At 39.9% G+C, this 23,088-nt stretch overlaps 1 protein-coding gene and 1 pseudogene across 4 annotated transcripts in view; one reads left to right on the top strand and one right to left on the bottom strand.

The window, feature by feature from the left end:
• Arhgef12 (Rho guanine nucleotide exchange factor 12) overlaps positions 1-23,088 on the top strand; it is a 141,976-nt gene that overhangs the window by 26,571 nt on the left and 92,317 nt on the right. The gene's annotated exons all lie outside the window — the stretch shown is intronic.
• LOC118586651 lies at positions 17,508-17,982 on the bottom strand (annotated as a pseudogene).

Below are 23,088 nucleotides of genomic sequence, written 5' to 3'. Positions count from 1 at the left end.
GTTGTGTGGTGTTTCCTCTGGTTGGACATGATCATTGATTGCTCTCTTGAATCAGAGCCCATGCAGATATGGCGTATTAACATTACTTTGTGTTCAGTTGCTGCAGATTGTGGCTTATACCACCAGCCACAGCAGGATTGTAAATTCAAGTTTAACCTGGTATATATATAGTCATATCCTCTCTCAAAAGTGATAAAAACAAATTCCCTTGTGGAGGGATGGAGAGGGTCACCTCATCCTCCCTGACCCCTCCCTCTTATGTAAGAAGTAAACAGTTGACTGATGTGGGATTTCTGATAGTACAGCCGTCCCTATGTCGCCCAGGGGACTTCCTGGTGGGTAGCTGCCTTTGAGTCTTCTATTAGTAACCCCAACAAGCCCACTGGTTCACCAAACTGGACTTAGAAGATGAGTCCTTTTCTGGCCCTGCCCATGCCTAGTCCATCTGGGGTGAATAGTCTCCCTGGGAAAAGTCATATATCACCTGGGAAAACTAAACTGTTGTTCCAGTGAGGATTTAACTTGGGTTATAACCTAGAGCTAGGTCTTATTCACTTATTGTTGTGATAAATAGTCTAACAAAGCAAATTAAAGAAGGAATGATTTCTTTTGGCTTATAGTTTAGGGTACAGCCCTTCATGAAGTGGACGTCATGGGGAAGGAGCTTGAAGCAGTTGCTCAGTTGCATCTACAGTGAGGAGGCTGAGAGTGATTAATGCTGCTGGTGCTCAGTTTGCTTTCTCCTCTTCCTGTAGTCTAGGCTCTTCCCACCTCAGTTAACCTAATAAAGATAGTCGTCACAGGCATGCTAGGAGGCCTACCTCCCAGGTAATTCTAGATCCTGCCAAGTAGGCCATTGAGATTAGCCATGGAAGCAGCAATATCTTCCAACATTGTGAGTATTGGACGTATTGGTGAAACCCATGAAGCCAATAAAACTCTTAAATCAGCAATAACTCCAGGAGAACAGTTAATGTGGTGAAATGCCTTCTGGCTGAAAAAACAAAAACAAAAACGAGTCCCCAGCCATCTTGATTTAGCTGATGGACATTAACACTGTCATTGAGTTTTAGCAGAGCTAGGTGTTCTCTGATTTAGTCAGATCATGTTTTCTTTTATATTCAGGGACCAGGATATTTGTATCTTCAGATGATGTTCTGTCTTCAACATGGGCATGAGATTATTTAATGTCCCTGGATTGTAGTTATTTCATGCTTTAGTATATGTATCATGTACTGGTTCAGTACAAAATAGAAAACTCTTTCTGATGGACTTTTCTACAGTCAGTTACTAATCCTTTTGCTTTTCAGTGCTCAAATCTGCTTCATATACGTCCTGTTTATCCCAAGCAACTGACCAGTCCTTAGTTGGTTAACTCCCTGCGTTTGAAAAATTTGTTTTACTTTTTTTTTTTTTTTTTTCCTGAGATGGGGTTTCTATGTAGCCCTGGCTATCCTGGAACTCCCTCTGTACATCAGGCTGGCCTTGAACTCGGAGATCTACCTGCCTCTGGAGTGCTGGCATTAAAGGTGTACATTACCACCACCCTCATTTATTTGTTTATGAGTCAAGATCATGCTATGTCATTCTGACTGGTATGGAATGTGCTACATAGACCAAACTGGCTTCAAACTTGTGGTCCTTCTGCAGTAGCCTCTAAGTGCTGGGATTATAGGCATGCACTACAACACTTGCTGGAATTCATCTTTCGACAGTTAAGGCAGGTATTCTGTATTTGTAGGGTCTCCCCTCATATTTTATAGAAGTTAAGAAGGCTTTCCTGTCATGTAGATCCGAATTTAGATCCCAGCCCTACCTCTGGTTAATTGAGTGACTTGGAAAAAGTTACACAGGTCCCAAATTTAACTTTTATATTATTATCGTCATTGTCTTCTATAAAATATCAGCTTTAAGAAACTTTATATCTATATATTTAAATTACTAAATTATAGCTTGTTGAGTTTTTATTTAAGAGTAGTCTGTTTGAGGGACCCACCCCTAGATTTAGAAATAAATACAGACCAGGAAAATGGTTCAGGATGAATCTGGTCTCAAACAGTATTTTAATAGACGTACTTGGGTCCGTTGGTTTTGTTTTTGTTTGTTTTTGGTGGCATAATCTCATTCTGATCAGACTGTTCTGGAACTTGCTATGTAAGCCAGGCAAATTTTAGGCCGGCTTCAGATCGATGCTCCCATGATCTTGCTTTGGCCTTCAGAGTGCTGGGATCATAGTGTGTGCCACAGAAGTAGTTTCTTATAGTACACCAATACTTGAAAGTCACCACTACCTAAAATTTCAAAAATACTTAAAATCAGGAAAGCATCCTGAACCTGTTCCCCACTCTAGTAATAAAAACACATGCAGCCTTTTTCAGTGATCCAGTCAGGGCAAACCCACAGGTTTCCTCCTTTGCTCAGCTTGTCTAATCTGATTTTCTAGCAGCAACCACCATTCAGTTGCTGTACATGATGAACTTACCTCATATGATTTGTGTGCAACTTGAAATTTCATTTGGCAACATATATTCCCTCTCCATTTATGAGTAACAGATTACATTTAGTCATACACATCTGTGACTCAAGACACTGACCTAGCTCTATTACTTTAGATCCACCACATAATATACATACTTCGTACTTTTGAATGTCTAAACTGTTGAATATCAATTATTGGCTTAGAAGGATACACTGATAATTTTATTCCATGCATCAGTCCTTTTTAGAGGGAAGAAATGGAAGAGATTGGTATTTCACTTGTAATTTCCCAGTAAAGATTAAGAAGTGAGAGAAGACAATTCAAATTAGTGTGCCCAGAGCAGCCCTGTGTTCCTGTCCTCCCCATGGCTAGCCACTGTGTGTCTCAGGTTATAAGCAGGGTTGTCTGTTCCTCCTGGAAACTGAATATCCACTAGCAGCTAGTTTCACTTTGAAACTTACACAGCAAACACCGAAGTTTGAGTGAATTGTTGCTGTAATCCATGGGCGACTTGAGATTGACGTCAACACACAGTGCAGCTGTCTAAGCAGTGGGAGAGTATTTCTAACATCCTGTTGGGTCATCGCTGGCCCTCTCCTTTTGTACTTTCTTCTCAGACATTGTGTAGAGCGGCTCTCCAGTTCTCACTGAGCCGCAGTGGCTTTCTTTAGCTGGCACAGCTCTTCATCTCTCCCCTTGAACTTCCCTTTCTTTTTCTGCATAAGTCATTGTGATGAGAACTTTTTTTTTTCTAAAAAAGTTGTCTTTTAGGAAGAGATTTACAGATTGAGACACTAAAGATGATATGGATAGCCCATACATGTACTCATGTTCCTCAACTGTTAACTTTATATTAGTATGGTACATTTGTAACATTAATGAACCAACATTGACATCATTAACTAAGTTTATAGTTTATTCAGATTTCCTAGGATTTCTTTCTTTCTTTCTGGTGGTGGTTGCTTTAAGCCATGGCTCTATTTCTGCCCATGATACTATTTTGAATTTAGTCGTCATGTCTCCTTAGGTTCTTCTCGGCTGTGAGAGACTTTGTTTTCAGTGGTCTTGACATTTCTCAGGAATCCTGGATAGATAATTTTCAGGATGTTGTGTAGTGCTTTCCTCATTGGTAGACTGGAATTAGCTGTAGGGCTGAGGCTGTAGTGTGGCTCAGTGGTGGAGGTGCTAGCATGGCATATCAGAGACAGGATAACAGTTCAAGCTACATAGTGAATTCTAGGCCATCTTGAGCCATTTAATTACCCCCTTTGCCTTTCTACCCCCTCCCCCCAACATGCACATACACACAGGTGCATGTCTGAGTGACTGCACATACACATGCACATACCTGCAAACATACAGAAATGCAGGAACCATTTTAGGTGTGCCAATTTATTGTTGCTAGAACAAGAGAAAGGAGAGAAAACATTTAAAGAAGGGAAGATAGATTTGACTCATACTTTCAGAGGTTTGGGGCCTTGATTGGCTTGCTCCATTGCTATGTGCTGAGAGCAACAACATGTTGCTGTGAGGGCGTGGCAGAGCAGACTGCTCACCTCCAGGTAGCTGGGGAGAGACACAGGTAGGTAGGTAGATACTGATAACTGAAAAGTACTTCGAGACAGAGACACCCTTCAGTGGTACTCCCCTAGCTTTCCCAGTCAGAATTGCTAACCTATAATCTGTGGACATAACATTTCCAACTCGAATGCAGTGTTTACATATAATTTTCTTTGTTATTAGCCATACAATTTCAAGTCATAATGTTAATTTTAAAAAGTTAGGTCAGCCTCCTTAATTTTTAAATTCATTTTGATATTGGGGATTGAACCTAGGTCCTTGTAATGCTAGGCATGCACACTGCCTCCCAGCTATGTCCTTTGTAATTTTATTTTATACTTTGAATTCTTGAGACAGGGCCTAGATGAGTTGCTCAGGTTGGTTTTAAATGCTCTCTGTAGCGCATGCAGTCCTTGAGTTTATGATATTCCTGCCTTATCCTTGAGCATCAAGGATCATAGGCCTGTGCCTTGAGGCCCAGCTAGAGAGATTGTTTCTGCTGTCTTTTGCTTAACACTTGATGATGTGTGTTTCTGTAGGTTTGGACAGATGCACAGATCATGTATCCACCACTATACTATCACATAGGATAGATTCTGCACTGTAAATATTCATCATGGACTCCCTTTATAGACGCCCACACTCTCCTCTAAGTCCTAGCAACTAGGAATCTGCTTCCATACCATACTTTCACATTTTCCAGATTGTGATGTGATGGAACAGTGCAATGTTTAGATTTATGTATGGCTTCTTTGACATAATATAATACATTTAAGATTCATCTGTGACTCATACATTAATTGTCCATTCTTTAAAAATTGTTGAATATTCTTCCTTTGTGTGGATTGAATCATAATTTGTTTTTCTATTCCTCCTGTGGTAATTATGAATAAATTCACTCTAAATTTCACCAGCAATTATTTTTGTTATTTATTTTCTAAATTTATTATCATGTGCAACCACACATAAAATACGCATGTGTCATGTTGTGCATTTGTAAATCAGAGGACAGCTTGTTGGATCACATCTCTCCTTTCACCATGTGAGGATGAAACTCAGCTTGTTAGGTTTGGTGGCCGGCACCTTTACCCACTGAGCCATCTCACTGCTCCCCATGGGCAGTTATTTTATGTAGGTGTAAAATTTCAGATCACTTAAGTAGATATCTAAGTTGTAATTCTGGTGCTTTTAATAAGTACCCTCTCACTGTAAACCTGGCTAGCTTGGAATTTGATATGTAGACCAGGAAGGTTTTGAACTCACAGATCTTCCTGCCTCTACCTCCTGAGTGCCCAGCCCCGTTCTTTATTTCTATGAATACTCTAGGTATTTATTTTTATTGTTATCCCTCCCCATTTATCTTTCTCTAAAGTTGAACATATTCATTTATTACTTTTTATTGTGTGTGAGAATGTGTGCATACCATATTGCACAGAGGTCAGGGGACAGCTTGTGGGAGTTAGTTTTCTTCTACCATATGCACCCAGAGGATCCATCTCAGGACCCTTTATCCATTGTGCCATCTGACTGGCCTCAGTAACTTTTTTATATATCTACTGGTTATTTGGATTTTCAGGGAAGTTGAGAAAATTACGTACTTCCTTTGGACTCTGAATCATGTACTTCTTTCTGGACATTGAGTTTTGAAAGAAGGGGTGGTTTCTATTAATAAGGTCAGTAAGAGAGACTGTTGGGGGAAAGCCAAGTTCAGCCAGGAAATTGAAGTATGTTCTATGAGGAAGCTGAGATTGTTGAGGTGTTCATTTTATTATTGGGAGGGGGAATTGGGGAGCATTTGATCAAAAACTAAAATTGTTCCTAGTGACCTATGATGAAAACTGCTAAAATATAAATGAACTAGTTTCAAGTTCTAAATTGACATATGCTGTGGAACTACTTCAGCAGTGTAGACCTATGAAGACCTAGCCTGAGGGGCACCCTGGATTTTAGGGTAGATGAGATTGGTGGGAAAGTGCCACGCCTGGAGGGGAGTTTACTCGGCCTGACAGTTAGCAGGTGTCATCTACTTCCACTGGTTTCTTTTGCTGATGAGGAGACTGACTGTTAACTTGTTAATAAGTGCATAGAAACTACCAGCTGAACACGTCTGTACTTCAATATTTAAGGGCATTAAAAGTCATTAGTCTTGTTTCGAAGAGCTACAAAATTTAAATATATATACATACATGAAGACTAGATTTATAAATTATATGTTTATAAACTGTATTTGCCAAGGTGTGGGTTTCTTGTAACCTGATTTTTAGATCATTAACTGTTGTTCTGAGGTTCTTTATATATTTAAAGAACCTTGAGCTATAATTTAAGTAGGTAAAGGGTTTTTGGGGTTGATTAAAGAAATGTATTATTATATGTTTTAAATTAAAACTGTATAGCTTTCATTTAGTCCTGGAAGTTATGTGCATGCAAACGGTCAGGTTGGGTTCATGCTTTAGAACTAGAACAGGGAAGTAGAGGCTAAAAATACTTAGTGTGCTTTCTTTAGGGAAGTGATTGACACACTACAGTTTTAACAAAATCACATTGCTTCTAGGATTAGAATGGATGAGCATGTCTCTTACCCTCTTCACTCCACTGCTAGTGGCAAGGGTGCTAGTTAACAATGTGCCAGACATCATAGTGCCTGGGGCAGAGTTGGAGACCTGGGAAGATTTACAGTCATCAAACACAAACAGACAGAATAGCTTGAAGAAATTTCAGTCCTCCCAGCCTAGCTTACAGACTTAATAAGGCTTATTGGGGCAGAAAATATTTTTCTTTCTTCCCTCCCCCATTTTTTTTTATCTGTTTCTCCTCCACTCCCACCTCGTTCCTGTTCAGATTCTCAGATTCTCTTTGTGGGGGTCATATTGCTAACAAAGGCAGTCTTTTTGTTTGTTTGTTTTTTAATCCTGTCTTAGCTTATTTGGCTTATTAGGAAAAAAGAACAGAAATGAGAACAAAATACGTATATAAAAGACTCCATTTGTGGTACTGTTTTCAGGAAATTCCTCATCTAAAAATTCTGTATTGAGAAAGAATTTTTTTTGTGGTTCTGTAATTAGATCTTGTACTCATCTTTGTGATGTTATGGGAGCTCTTGGCTTGCTGTTTTAAAAACTGTCAGCTGAGCTAACTTGCTCTCTCTGTCATCTATATGCATTGTATGGCATAATGCAGGGGGATGCTGTTCTCTGCCTTTCCATTAGTTGTGCAGTGTTGGGCTTTAGATGATGATGGCAAATGATTGGGGGTAGAGAAGAGGTGGGGTTTCTTCTTATCTTTCCTCTCGTGGTCAGTAAAATCATTGATAAATGCCTCTCCAAGGCTGTGGAATGTATGGATAAAGGAAAAACCTAGGATTGCTAGGGGAGTGGCGTTAGGTGAAGATCTCACTCTGCTGTGCTCCATGGAAACAAGACACAAGCCTTTTGAGCTTCTGCTTGCTTGCTGATTTGTCCGGTTATTCAGGTAATCTATGGCAGTCTTTGTTTTCTCTGTAGTGAAAAAAATAAGGCAAAATGGTAGAAAAATAGCTTCAGTAAAGTGGATATACCTATATTAAGAATGGAATGAGCAAGGGAAAGAATATTTGTACATCATTATTATTTCTTATAGTAGTGTTTTTTTATTTTTTTCATTCTTGCTTTGAAAAGCATAACTTGACCTAAAGAAAGAAAATTTCTAGTTTTGAAAACCTATGCCTTAGTGGCTTAGCTTGAGAACAAAGGTTTTAACATCCAGCATGCAAGGATATCTTTATTCAGAGGACTGGAAGCGTCACCCTTCTGTTACCTTTGTAGAACTGAGCTGGTGTAATGGCTCTTGAATCTTAGCTGAGGATGTTGAATTATTATTCTGTGAATTGTGATTTAATCATCTTGAATTTTTCTGATGGTTGTCTCCCTTTGATTCCCAAGGGACTATGAATGGGGCACGGGGGCAGGGATTCATCTTTCAGTGGGGGAAGGGAGTGTTTTTACAGAGTAATCTTTGTGACTATTTTTTCAGTTTATTTTTTTTCCCATAAATTGAAATCTATAGTTATTTGGAAAAGGTGCTAGCCATAGCACCAGGAACTCCTGTGTCGGTGTGAATTATTTTATCCTTTGTTCAGTTAGTGGTATTTTTGCCTGTGTCAGCTAAAATGTTGATTATAACTATAAAGCTGCTGCTGAATGCAGTATGGCATTAGGATTGCATTCTGCCTTTCCCTTTCCAGTGCTGTCTCTGAGTGCTGGAGCAGAGGCTTGAATGTGAAAAATACAAGTGGTGTACAATGGTTTTCCTTTTTTAGAGTCTTACTGGTATTTGAACCCAGGATCTCTTATGTGATAGGCAAGCATTGTACTGCTGAGCTATATCCCCAACCCAGGTCTTCTTTCTTCTGAAGGTGTTGGTCATGTTAGAGTTGTTGTTTTTTTTTTTAGACAAAAAGCTCAAGACTGTATAACACTGAAATGTTTGGTGCTGCAGATTTCTTTATAGACATATTAGGCTCACACTTTGGAGCCTACTGTAAAAGCTTTCAGTTCATGTGAAAGCTTTCAGTTCATGTATTGATCTTTTTCCCAGTGAGATGAGTTCCCACACTGTTACATTTTAAAGAATGACCCTTCAGAAGTATTAGCAAATTAACATGTTCACTGGGCATTTATATTATACCTTGAACTTTAAGTATACACAGGCTTTATAACTGAATGGAAGATATAAGAAACTCATGTAGATGGTGTACCATTTTGATGGCATTATATAATAAGTATTGTTTATGCATTTGTACACTGATATGTAGGTATTTTTCATTAAATGCTAGGTTTTTCATTACTGCTATGATTACCCTCATCTCTTCTAAACCATACTTTTGTATAGCAATAGTTGATCTCCCATCTCTTTTTTATTTTCTTGTCTCATCTCTCTTTATAGGTGAGAAAATTTATATTTTGAGACATAAGTTAGTAACTACTAAATTAGTAGTTACCACATTAGTAACCATGCAATAATAAAGTAAAGGCTAGCCAGACTAGACTGTAAATGATCTTTCCACTGTTTTCATCTGAGCAGATTAAAATATTTTCTAGAAATTATTGACATCACAAAAAAGGAGCAGCTAAGAGATAGGGACTATAGGCTTCCAAAAACTGAGTGATTGGAGCCACTGTTTAGCAGTGTAGGGTAAGGACTGGACTCGGACTTAATGCTCTGCTCTGACTTTCATGTACTCCTCGTGCAGCTTACTGAGAGCCTGTTTAGCGTTTCCATTACTGTTACACTTAGCTTCCTTATCTGATCCTTCACAGCCACAACTTTTTGGTGTGAGGGGACATCTAGAATGTGGGTAACCTCCTGACTTACTGCATAGACTATGATCCTTCACAGCCACGATTTTATGGTGTGAGGGGACATCTAGAATGTGGGTAATCTTCTGACTTACTATTCAGAATACTCATTTATTAATTAAGACCATTATTGTCTATTGGTTGTCTTTTCTGTTTCTTCTACATAGATTGCAAAGGCCTGTATCTTGCCTGGCTACATGTTGTGTGCTGTTTTAAATGCATTTTCTGAGTGAGTTAATGAAGTGAGAGTAAATTACATAGGTAGAGTAAATAACTAACCCAGCCCCAAACACCAAAAGATTCTCTTGGGGCTGACATTATTCATCTCACTATTACAACAATCCTTTAAGGGATTCATATGTTTACAAATCTTAAAGTTACAGAACAAGTTTAGTTAGGTAGTCTTAAATTGCTGGAATTTCCCATACAAAATTACGAATAGTCTAAAATTTACAACAAGGAGAAAATATTTAGACCATTGAATCTTTTATATTTCATAAATTATAACAATGTTTATGAGCAATGGGTTTTACAATGCTTAATTTTTTTGTGTGTATATAGTATATATGTGTGTATGATTGTGTGAGCGGGTACACATGCATGTACCTGTGTTTAGTGTGGAGGCTAAAAGTATACTTACATGTTTCCTACTGTTCAACTGTGAGTCTGTGTGTGGTGTGTCCATGTGTGTGGGTGCATGTGGAGGCCAGAGCTTGATGTTGGGAGTCTTGCTGAATTGGCTTTTACCATATGTATGAGGCTCACCTACTCGGTCTAGCCTCTTGATGGTCAGGCTTACATGTAGGACAGCACACCTACTCAGGGTCACCTGGGCGCTGGAGATCTAAAGCTTGGCCTCATACTTAATGGCAAGAACTGCCATTTGCACCTGTCTTTTGAGACAGGGTGTTCCTGTGACCCTGACTGCTCAGCCAGCTCTGGGGACCAGCCTGACTCTGCCTGTGCTCCTAACCCCACCTCTCCCAGCAACACTAAGGTCAGAGCTGTGCCTTACTTTGTCTGCTTTTAAAATTAAGTTCATGTTAATTAATTAGTTTAATTATTTTTGTGTGGGTGCTGGGGATCTGAACTTAGACCTTCATGCTTGCATGGCATGTTCTTTATTGACTGAGCCATTTTCCAGCCAAGAAGTATTTATTTTTTATTTCTTTTTAAAAATTTATTTTAAATTTATGTCTTGGTATTTTGCCTGCATGCATGTGTGTGCACCAGGTGCATGCAATGCTCAGGAAGGTCAGAAGAGAGCATTGGAACTGGAGTCACAGATGGTTGTGAGCCAGCATGTGGGTCCTAGGAACTGAACCTGGATCCTCTCCAAGATCAACAAGTGTTCTTAATTGCTGACCCATCTCTCCAGCACCATAGTGTTTATTTTTAAGAAAGTATCTCATGTTGTGGATACGATCTTAAACTTGGGGAGTTCTTTTTCCTTAGCATCCTAAATGCCGGGATTTTAGGGGTATGCCATTTCACCTGGCTTAATGGGTAGTATTTTTTTTTTATTTAAACATTAGTTTTGTTTTTAGCATCTAAAAGCTTTGTAATTGGCGTGTAATAAGCTTTAAATGTTTTTGTGTATGTTTGAATGTGTGTGCGCATGGCTCTGGATGCAGAGATCAACTCTGTGTGCCATTCCTTGGAAGCTCTCCACCCCATGTTTTAAGACAGGGCCTCTTACTAGGATCTGGGGCTTGCCAATTAGGCCAGGCTGGCTAGCAAGTCCTACAGATCCACTTACCTTTTCCTTCCCAGTACTGAAATTCCAAGGACAACCTATCATGCTTGGCCTTTTATATGGATTTGGGGACCAAACTCAGGTCCATAGTCTCCTGTGGCAAGCACTTAACTGACTGAACTCTCTCTCCAGCCCTAAACCTCATGTGTTTAAATTGTATACTCTGATAGGCTTTGATACATGTATGTAACTGGAAAACTATCATTGCAATTAAGAAAATAAATATAGCTAATGGATTGATTAGCTCTGGCTGGTAATCCTAGCACTCAGGAGACTGAAGAAGAACTCACAGAGATCCACCTGCCTCTGCCTCCCAAGTGCTGGGATTAAAGGTGTGTGCCACCACCGCTGGCCAAATCTTGTTTTGAATTGAGTCTTCTTATTGAGTTCATTATATATTCTGAATGGAAGCTATTATTAGACATGATTTGGAATGTTTTCTCCCACCCTGTTTTACATGCTTTTATTATTAAGATAACTCTTAATAATCACTTTTCTTCCATAGATCATGTATTGTCATTGTATCTGAAAAGGTGTGTGTGTGTGTGTGTGTGTGTGTTGTTTTTTGAGACAAGGTCTCTCAGTGTACCTTCTGGCTGTGTGTTTTGACTAGGCTAGCTGGCAGGCTACTGAGCTCCCAGATTGCCTGTCTCCTCCCTTTAGTTCTGGAATTACACATGTGTGCTACGATGCCTGTCTTTCACATGTATGATGACGATCTGAACTTGGGTCCTCATGCTCGCACAGCAAGCACTGTATCCCCTAAGCCATCTCTTCAGCCTCCATTTTTAGTGTTTTTTGTGCTGTGCAATAGCTGTTATATAGATCTGAATTCAACGTGAGTAGATAAAATCTGGGGAGCAGAGAAAAGGCAAGGCCTTTCTGAGGTAGCAACCATTAAAAAAGATCTCAGAAGTTATGTTGGTGATGAGACAGTCTCACTCAGGGCAGTATATATGACACCACTTTCTAGGGAAAGTCCCTGAGGCCGCAAAGGCCACTAGGACAACTGAAGCTCAACTGAGGTTAGAGATAAGAAGAACCTTATTAATTCTTGTGTGTCATGTTTGGTGTTTGGATGTTTCCCCCTCTGAGTGCAATGGAAAACTATTGAAGGAATTTTAATGGGAGGGATACAAGACTTGTGGTTTGAAAGTCTCTGGCTGCTTAACAGGAAAGGAACTGTGCAGGACTACTGGAAGACCTGCATTGCAGGTGCCAGACTTGGCAGAGTGGGTCACTCCAGGCTAGCAATGGAGAAGGTCAGAAGTAGATGAACTCAAGGTATTCATTAGCAATGAAACGTTTGAGTATGATAGGAGATACAAACTGACTCTGTAAGTGCTGGTATACAGTAGATGTTTAGGAATGGTTATCAGATAGATGGATACAGTTGTGGAGCAGAGGTAAATGTGGATGTCATTAATGACTCCCAAATTCTTAATTTAAAAAGTTATGTGTATGTGTTTAGTCCACATGTATGTATGTGCACTGCATGTGAGCCTGGTACCTGTGGAAGCCAGAAGAGGGTGTTTGATCCCTTGGAATACAGATGACTGTAAGCTGCAATCTGGATGCTGGGAATTGAATGTGGGTCCTTTGCAGGAACAGCCACCAGAGCTATTTCTTCAGCCCAAATTCTAGATTCTCTGGACCATCTGTGTGGACGGAGGTCTGTCTGTTAAGACAGAAAAGCCGTTTTGTGGAGGTCAATAGGTCTGTTGACCTTGAGATCCCAGTGGTAAACCTAAACTAATGTAGAGCACTGTTGGTTGGAACTCTGAAGACAGGTCTGTCCCCTGCCATGTCCGGTGTCTATTGTCAAGTTACACAAACATTTTTGAGCAAATTTCCTGTCTAGCACATTGTAGGATGTAGCAGTGAGTCCCAGGACCCTGCTGCCTTAGAGCTTACATTCTAGTGGGTGGATGAGAATAGGAAGAAAGATTCTCCTTCAAAAACAAATCACATTTATTTATTTATTTATTGATTGATTGATTGTATATGGTGTGTATGGGGGCAGGCATGCCACAGTGTGCATGTGAGGTCAGAGGACAACTTGTGGGAGTTGATCCTTTCCTTCTACCATGCAGATTTTGGGATTGAAGTCAGGTCACCATGCTAGATGCCAGGCTCTTTCACCCGGAGTCATCTCTCTGGCCCCATATCCTCCATAAAAAGAGAAATGCATTTGTTTAGTGACTGCTGTGTGCAGAAGTGTGAGTATGAAGTAAGATTAGTTCTTTACTGAGACAGTACTTGTGTCTTGCTGAACAGAGTAGAAATGGCATTTGTCAGAGAGATTTCATTGGATTGTGTTGTTTGATGCAGTGCTTGTCTTTCATCCTTTTGTCCTCTAGGTCTGAGTTATTTTAATTTTCTAGTAAGGATTTTATCTTTATGTAGCTCCTCCCCACCATTATAAGGGCGTGTGTGTGTTTATTTCTTTAAAAATGTCTTGTTGCTCATCTGGGAGTAGTTCACACTCCTATAATTTCAGCACAGCCAGCCTGGGCTACATAAGACTGTCTCGAAGAACATACAGCTTTCTTAAATCTCTCTCAAATTCCAGTGTGAGAAAAGAAAAGATAAAGAAGATTACATTGGACTTTTGGCATATGGTTTCTTACTGTGGAGCAGTATTGAGGTTAACCTAATTTTTCCAGTTACACATGAGTGTTTTGATTTTTTTCTTTTCCTTTTTTGTCTTGATGCTCATACAGTTTTGTATTTTAGAATTGAAAGTCGAATGTGCCATTGTAAGCGGAGTGTAGTGGTCCATACCTGAAACCTAGTTCCTAGATGCTGGTTGTGGAACGACTGCCAGGAGTTTGAGGCTAGGCTGCCTGTGTAGTCCTGGCCGTCCTAGAACTCTCTCTGTAGACCACACCACGCTGGCCTCGAACTCACAGAGATCAGCCTGCCTCTGCCTCCTGAGCGCTGGGATTAAAGGTGTGTGCCACCACTGCCTGGCAAAATAAACATTCTTAAATCTTCATAAGTTAGCAACACTTGTAGTTAGGAATGTGAGTGCTTTGTGGCAGTTTCTTGGGGGCACACTCTCGTATTTTTTGGACTTTTTCTCTAAGTGTGTTAATTTTTAAAAATACACATTTTACTTATTTGATGTTGAAGGAGAGGATATACATGCACCATGTGTGTGGAGGTCAGAGGGCAACTAGCTCACCTACCACATGAGTTCCAGGGACTTGAACTTGGGTCATCAGTCTTGGTAGTAAATGCCCTTCCCTGCTGAGCCATCTTGCTAGCTGTTTAGTATGTTTTTGACTTAAAAAAAAAAAAAAAAAAGAATCCTGTTAAGGGGATGGAAAGATGGTTCAGCAGTAGAGTACTTCTTCCTCTTGCAGAGAACCTGGGTTTGATTCCCAGCACCCACATGGTGGTTTATAACCATCTGCAACTAAAATTCCAGGGGATCTGATGCCCTCTTCTGACCTCCAGGGGCAACCGCCACACCTGTGGTTTGTGTGTGTGTGTGTGTGTGTGTGTGTGTGTGTGTGTGTGTGTGTGTGTAGGTGTGTAGGTGTGTGTGTAGGTGTAGGCAAAACACTCACACACATAAGTAAGTCTAAAAGTTTTGAAAAAAACTCCTGTTAAGCACAGTGGTTAAAAATGAGAGTTTAATGGGTGGAGAGTTGGCTCAGGGGTTAAGAGCATTTGATGCTCTTACAGAGGCCCAGGTTCAGTTATCAGAACCTGCTTGGTTGCTCTGTAACTTTTGTTCTGGGTATCTGATGACTTCTTCTGGCCTCTGTGGGTACCAGGCATACATGTGGTGCACAGATATAATGCAGACAGAGCATATATATGTGTGTGTGTGTGTGTGTGTGTGTGTGTGTGTGTGTGTATACATATATATATATATAAAATAAAGTAAGATAAAAATAAATACATTTAAAAAGTCTAGAGCTGTAAGTCCTAAGTTTACATGTCAGCTTCTTTGCTTATTGTCAGACTATAGACAAGCTCCTTAATCTTTCTGAGTAGTATTTTTTTCAACTGTAAGATATGTATAATAATGGTGTTTGCTGAAAATTCAATGATGTAGTGTGTATAATACAGCTACAGTGCTTATTGGGGTGTGCTGAGCAGTGTTAGCTGCTATTATTAGCATTTTCATTTTTCTGTCATTGTTCAAATAACAGAACATTTGAGGTCATTGTTTTCTGTGTTGTGATTGGTGACGGTTGTTTTGTCTTTTCATATCTCCATTTTTACCTCCAGCAATATCCTAAATTTTGTACTGTGCCAATTCTGAATCTCTGCAATAGACTGTCCTCCACATGTTCCTCCTACAAGCCTGTGTATTGCCTTCAGATTCCGGAGAGAGTTGGATTTACATTTCAAGTCTATGCTTCTTGTGCTTAGGCAATCTGATTCTTGTTTAGAGTCTACCAAGATCTCTTTGGTGTAGATCCCAAACCTAACAGACATGGCAAATTACATTTGGTAGTTAGTGACTGGAGGCTATAATCATGTCCTTTCTTGAAAGATGAGTCTTTGCTTTTTAGTGCTGAGGAACACTACTATGGTAGAATTGCTTTTGCTTTTTTCCATCTTTATCTGGAACTGAATACATGTTTAGAAATAGGCAGGTGTTGTTCAGGTGGCAATGTGATCTTTTAGATGTACAGCTGGCAAGTTGCCCACATGGCAAATAGGTATTAACTCTACTGAGTTAATTCTCCACCGAGCTTTTAGGATTGGAAGATACAGGAGATCTCTTGTAAATATTTGATACTGACCTATCTTTTCTTTGAAATTATGGAAAATTATATGAATATCTTTTAAGCTAAATATCCTACACACACACACACACACACACACACACACACACACACACACACAGGAGAGAGAGAGAGAGAGAGAGAGAGAGAGAGAGAGAGAGAGAGATTGATTTTGATTGAGATTCAGTATGTGGTATTTTTCTTGAAAGAATTAAGAAACCTTTGTTCTGATGTTGATTCCATTAGAATCTGGGATTCAAAACTGATGGAAATTCAGTTGTGCTCCTGCAATTGCAAGTCTCTCCAGTCACAACCCTCCAGCCTCCCAGCGCAGAGTGTATCTCCCGACTCCAAAACTGAATAGCTTTATCTAGCAGGGTCTTCCTGGCTTTGGCAGTGCAGCAGTACAAAGGCCACATTGAGCACAGCTACTGAGGAAACTTTTTTCCTTCCCTGGCCTGTAAATGCTGTTCTGTCTCTAAAAAGCCCTGACATCAGCTCTTGGAAAAATCCAAATACTTGTCTTGGAAGAGGGCAGAAACACTTGCCTTTGCAGTGACTAATGACTGTGCTACAGTTCCAAGTTACCAGGCGTCTCTCAGTCATTTTATACTTGAAAATCTCTGTAAAAAAAGTTTTATCTTTAAGTGTAGCAGCCCCTCCATTGCTAATTTCTTCTTAATTCTTCTTCTTGAATAGCAGTCTACCTCCAGTGTAGTGGAAGCCGGACATGGTGACTCCCCTGTGATCCGGCACTTGGGAGGCTTAGGTGGAAGTATCACCATGCATTTGTGGCCGTTCTGAGATGGATAGTATTCTAGGCCAGCGTGGGCTATAGCTGTCTCAAAGAACCCAAAAAGGTAATGCAGAGTTCTCTGTTGAGGAGCTAGGGGAAACATCAACATTGTAAACCTTGTGTGTTTCCTTTCTACCTTAAGTGCTTCTTAAGTATTTGTTATTTGGGGTGAAATACACTATTTTATTAGTTAATTAAAATAACTTATTTGTTCTTGTTTAGTTTTTATATAATGTTTTTATTTATTATTTGAGAATTCCATGCATGTATATAATGTATTTTGAGCATATCTACAGCCATTTCCCTGTTGAATTTTTGAGGACAGAGCCCTGCTATGCAGCCCAGGCTGGCAGTGGACTTCAGGCAATCTTGTTTCTTCAGCCTCTTGATTGCTGGGATTATAGGTGCTTGTCCCCAGTTTTAACTGGAGTCTTTTTTTTTTTTTTTTAAACTAAAATAGCAGACAATTTTATTTTCACATTTCACAGCATCAGTGAAAGCTGCACTTTTTTTTTGCTCCACTTCTCTTGGTTCGGAAGGGGAAGCCTTCCTGTCGTGCAGCTAGAAAACACTCAGGCTCAGCATCGTCGTCTGCTGGTGAAACAGAACAAGAACTACAAAACTGGCCGGGTGGCAGTGGCGCACGCCTTTAATCCCAGCACTCGGGAGGCAGAGCCAGGCTGATCTCGGTGAGTTCGAGGCTAGCCTGGTTTATAGAGCGAGATCCAGGAGAGGCGTAAAGCTACACAGAGAAACCCTGTCTCGAAAACAAAAAACACCCCCCCCCCCAAAAAAAAAAAAAGAAGTACAAAATTGATAAAGAGCCTTTCTGCTCTTACCTGTCTGGCCGAGTCATGCCAGGCCAAGTGGGCACTATCATAGGTCGAGCAGGAGGTCTCATCATGGCCAGGCATCATGGGCATGTGGCCTCCCATGGGTGGCCTCATACCAGGAGCAGGTCCCACAGGCATGATCCCAGGAGGAGGAGGGCCCATCACTGGCATCATGGAAGGGCCTCCCATGTGGGGTGCAGGTATCATGCCAGGGCGAGGAGGATCCGGGAGACTGGGGGGAGGTGGGATCATGGCCCCTGCAGGAGGGGGAACAGAGAATGGAGCTGGGGGTATTTTTCCTTGTTGAAATGCAGCTGTTGTTTTGTCAACCAGGTGCTGGGCCTGCTCTTCCATCCATTTCTGGTGGTAGTCTTTCACATTCTCTTTGTGTTTCCGACCACTGCAGTGTGTCTTTCTCACAGATGGAGAATCATGAGTCAGATACATATCGCAGTAGTCACAATAAAACTTAGGCATGTTGCTCCGCAGGCCATTGGCTACCCTGTTCCGAGGCACTGGGAAATCTGGAGTGTTCTTTTAAACATCAATCAGACTGGGATTAAAACTTTCTAGTTGTCTTACATTATGAATAAATTTCTTTTTTATAATTTTATTTTTATTTTATGTTCATTAGTGTTTTGCCTGCATGTATGTCTGTGTGAGGGTGTCAGAAGCCCTGGAACTGGAGTTACAGACAGGTGTGACCTGCCATGTGGGTGCTGGGAATTGAACCTGGGTCCCCTAGAAGAGCAGACAGTGCTCTCAACTGCTGAGCCATCTGTAGATAGAAGCTTTTCTGTCCCCACAGCAGCTTATAAAATAATCACTCAGAGGCTTAATATTAATTACAAATTGTTTGGTCTATGGCTCAGGCTTATTGCTAGCTAGCTATTACATCTTAAATTAACCCATTTCTATTAATCTATATTTTGCCAAGTGGCCGTGGCATTGCTAGTCTGCTGGCATCTTGCTCCTTGGGAGACTGGATGGTGTCTGCCCAGACTCTACCCTCTTCTCCCTATATCTCCCTTGGATTTCCTGCCTGGCTATAACCTGACTTACCATAGGCCAGAGCAGCTTCTTTATTAACCAGTGGTAGCAACACATATTCACAGCATACAGAAAGACCATCCTACAGCACTTCCCCTTTTCCATCTAATCAAAAAGGAAGGTTTTAACTTTAACATAGTAAAATTACATATAATAAAACACTTATCAAGCAGGAATTACAGTTACAGTATCTAGTCTATTTGTAGTTGGCAAAATTAAAAAAATATTCTATCCTATTTTTGTGAGTCTAAAGCTTTATATCTAATTTATTTTTTATCATGATTAAGGAAAACTATAATTATAACTATCTAGTCTCCAACTCCATCAAAGACCACAAAATGATATAATATTACCTGAGTAGAACAGGAAATGCACTGTAAGCAACTTGCAAATTTCTAGAAATGATAGAGACATCTGGCTGTCATCCATAGTTCTTTTGTAACATTGGGGCATCCATCTTCAGTCTACAGGACTAGAGCATCTGGCATACTTTTCAATGAAGCAGGAAATTTGAAGGACTATTTGACAAAGTTTGTCAGTCACTTTCCTCTGTGTCCTGCAGAATGTCTGGCAGTTTCTTCTGTGAAGCAGGAGCATGAAGGACCATCCCGCCTTGTTTTGGCAAAGTTCAGTGGTCATTTTCCTATGGGTCCTGCATGTCCAGTTTATATAAAATACTGTCAAACAGTCCAGGCAAGAGCAGCTTCTTGCATCTCTCCAGCACTCATGAATAAATTTCTTACATTTTTGGCGTCTGTCTGTTGTTGATGTCATCTCAGTACTACTCTGTGGGTCATTCTCTACGCTCAGGCCACAGTAGACATTGTGTTTTCTAATACACTGAGTTGATGATCCTTGCAGACCTTTGTGCTAGTTATATTATTACCCTTAACTAATTCTCTGGCCCTAGATCATCTCATGGCTTCCACTCTTGCCTTACTGTCTTGGGTTACATACCTTCAAGGCCTTTGAATAAATTGAATGACTGTTTAGTCACAGTCACATGCCAGTGGGAGAGGAAAGATGTGCCACATGGTTCTTTCTTAAGAGGAAAGACGTTTCTTTCATTTGTACCTCCTGTGGACTTCATTTCTCCTTTCCTCCCTTCTGTCTGTGCCAGTAAGCTTACTTACCAGAGAATGGTGCTACCATTAGGCCAAAAGGTTATTGCAACAGCTGGGTCTGCTGCCCTTTGGTCACTGGCCTTGGAGGGGAGTATAAACCACTGGATAAACTTTAAGTTTTTTTTTATAGGGAAGACTATATTTTCTAGGGTCAAAAATAACTTATATCCTCTGTTCTCTTCTCAGTGAAAATTTATTGAACAAATAAATTCATATAGAAAACGTACGTCAAATTGTTAAGTGTATTCTCAGGACTATGCTTGTAGGCTGTAAAATCAAATACATGGAACAATTCTTCAAATAATATAAAGTATGGAAAGAGATGAGCTAACAGAATATTAAAATTATTCTAAGTTCGTTGGTGTAAATAATGTAATCCAATAGAAGGAAGAGACAGTAGGGAACAACAGCTGAGAAACCCAATAGGATGGTGAATAGACAAATCTACTTACATCAGCAGTCTCAAAAAAAAAATGCCAATTAAAATCAATATGGTAGTGTATGCCTCTAATTCTAGCATTGGGGAGGTTCAGGTAGGTGGATCATGAATTCCAGATCAACATGGGCTACTGAGTAAGACTCCATCTAAAAAATAAAAGTTGGCTTAAGACTGTGGCTCAGTGGTACAGTGCTTGCTCAGCATATGTAAATTTCAATCTCTAAAACCATTAAAAAAAACAGTTAAGGCAGAAATAATTAGATCAAATGAAAGAGCAAAGCCCAACTGTGTGCTGCCTTTAAGAAACATATCTTAACCTGGGTGGTGGTGGTGGTGGTGGTGCACACCTTTAATCCCAGCACTTGGGAGACAGAGGCAGGCAGATCTCTGAGTTCGAGACCAATCTGATCTGGCTGTCTGGGAACTCACTTTGTAGAACTATTACACAGAGAAACTCTCAAAACAAAAACAAAAACAAAGAAGGAAAAGGAAACACATCCTAAAAATAAAGGCATATTTTGAATTTTGAAGTACAGGCACACTATGATAACACTAATCAAGAGAAAGCTGAAGTGACTACATTAATACCACTATAAAGTAGCTATCAGGACATAGAATATTACTAGTGATGAAGAAGCCCCTCTTTTCCATGTGTTTAGGTTTGTTCTGGTGACACATGTGTCTGTGCACATGAGAGCTAAAGGTCAGCCCTGTGCATCTTTCCTCAGGTACCATCTAGTTTGTCTTTTGAGACAGGGTCTCTTACTGGCCTGGAGCCAGCCAAGTAGTCTAGGCTTACTGGTTGGTGAGTCCTGGGAAACTGCCTTTCTCTGCCATCCCCACTATTGGGATTATAGGTGTCACCATGCTTGGCCTTTTCACCCAGGTCCTCATGCTTTTGTGGCAACCAAATTGCTGATGCATTACCTCCCTACTTCCCTGTTGCTCTGAATTTTCCCCCTTTTTAATGAGATAGAGTCTCATGTAGCCAAGGCTGGCCTTGAAATCATTATATAGCCAAAGATGGCCTTGAACTCCTCCTGAGCCTTCTGCTTTTGTCTCCTGAGTGTTGGCATTGCTGAAGTGAACTACTATTTTGGGCTTAAGTAAACCATTTCATAATGATAAAATGATCAACTTAAAAAGAATATAGCCCAGTTTAAGTATTGCTCACCTGTCATCTCAGTTAATTGGGAGGCTGAGTTCAGACTGAGTGATTTGGACAGACTGTCTCAAAATTTAAAAATTAAATTAAAAAGAATAGAGGCATATTTCAGCGGCAAGTTGCCTGCTTAGCTTGTAAAGCTTTGTAAAGTTCTCAGGACCTTATAAAAACAAAAAACAAAGAAAAATGCTCCCTCCATCTCTGAATGTTTATGCATCAATAAAAGCTCTTCAGAATTCATAAAAAATAGCATAAATTTAAGGACAAACATACAGTCATTGTCATGATGATGATTTCAGTATTCTGTCAATAATTGGTCAAAATAAACTCAGTACCAGTGTAGAATACTTAACACTATTGGCCAATGTATCTACTTGCATTTTTTTGGTAACACTACAGTTAACAGCTTTTTTTTTCTGTCTTGTATGTGCATGTGGAGCATTTATGAAGATAGACTGTATTTCAGTCTATAAGTACAGGAAAGTGAATGAATGCAAGTCAGGCAGAGTATGCTATCTGATCACTGTGAAGTAAGGTAGAAATGAATAAAAGAAGGATCTCAAATCTCCAACTATTGAGAGACTAAGCAACACAACTCTAAATAACTCACAGGTCAAAGAAGAAATCAAGAGGGAAATGAGAAGGTATTTTGAATTAAAGGAAAAAGTAAACACAACACACCAGAATTTGGAGGATAATACTGAAGTGTTACTTAGAACTTTATGGACTTTAAAGATGCATTAGAAAAGAAGAAACTTCTAAAACCAATAGCATTAACTTCCATCTTAAGAAACTAGAAAAAAAACTAGACAAAGAAGAACAAATTAAATTCAAAGAGAAGAAAAATAATAAAGATTGAAGTAGGGGTCAATGAAGGAGAAAAGAATTAAACAACAGATTAGTAACCCAGAAGCTGGTCTGGGAAGATTACGAAATGTTATCTTTTGCTGCCTAGCTAGACTAGCTGCAGGTCAATCAGGAGTAGAGAGATAAGACAAGCATTACCCAATAACAGGAGTGAAAGGTGTATCAGTACAGCTTGTACAGCTATTGAAAGGACAGTAAGAACATTAGGAATAGCTTTATGCCAGTAAATTCAATTTAAGTGAAATGTGGTTTGGGCTTTTGAAAATTGTAATTATGTATATCATATGAAAGCATATAATGAGTATACTACATAAAAAGGTGGGAACATCTATATTTTATATTTTTTATTCCCTGCCTCCAAGGTTTGAGTAGGAAAATGTTCTTGTACTTTCCAGTTTGCTAAGGAGCCTGGAGCACCATGTAGTGCCAGAAACAAAGAAATACTCAAAATACAAAGCAGGGGGCATGGCATGAGTGCCAACCCGAAAGAGCTGTCAGTGGCTTGAATATGGAAGTAAATATTGCAGTATTGGATTTGATCTCAGAGTATAAAATAAACATACAGAGAACACAGAAACACAGCTCTTCCACAAAATTCCATAACATGTAGATTCCTCTTTGTCTAGAACATTGAGCTTAATGCCTTCAACTCCTAATAGGGGTTGGATTAAAACAAAACAAGGCTTTAAAATTTTCAAACATTTATAACTGGTGTGTGCGTGTGTGTGTGTGTGTGTGTGTGTGTGTGTGTGTGTGTGTGAATCAGTTTCTGTGTAGGGTCAGAGAAGAAGTTGGTTCTCTTCTTTCATCTTAATGTGGGTTCTGGCAATCAAACTCAGGCTGGCAGGTCCATGCTGCAAGCTCCTTCACCCCTCTGAGCCATCTTGCCAACCCAGGTTGGATTTTTTTTTTTTTTTTTTAAAGTGTAAAGTATGACA

This window comes from Onychomys torridus, chromosome 7 (genome assembly GCF_903995425.1).
Source record: "Onychomys torridus chromosome 7, mOncTor1.1, whole genome shotgun sequence".
NCBI lineage: Eukaryota > Metazoa > Chordata > Mammalia > Rodentia > Cricetidae > Onychomys > Onychomys torridus.
This window is presented reverse-complemented; position numbering and strand designations above follow the sequence as displayed.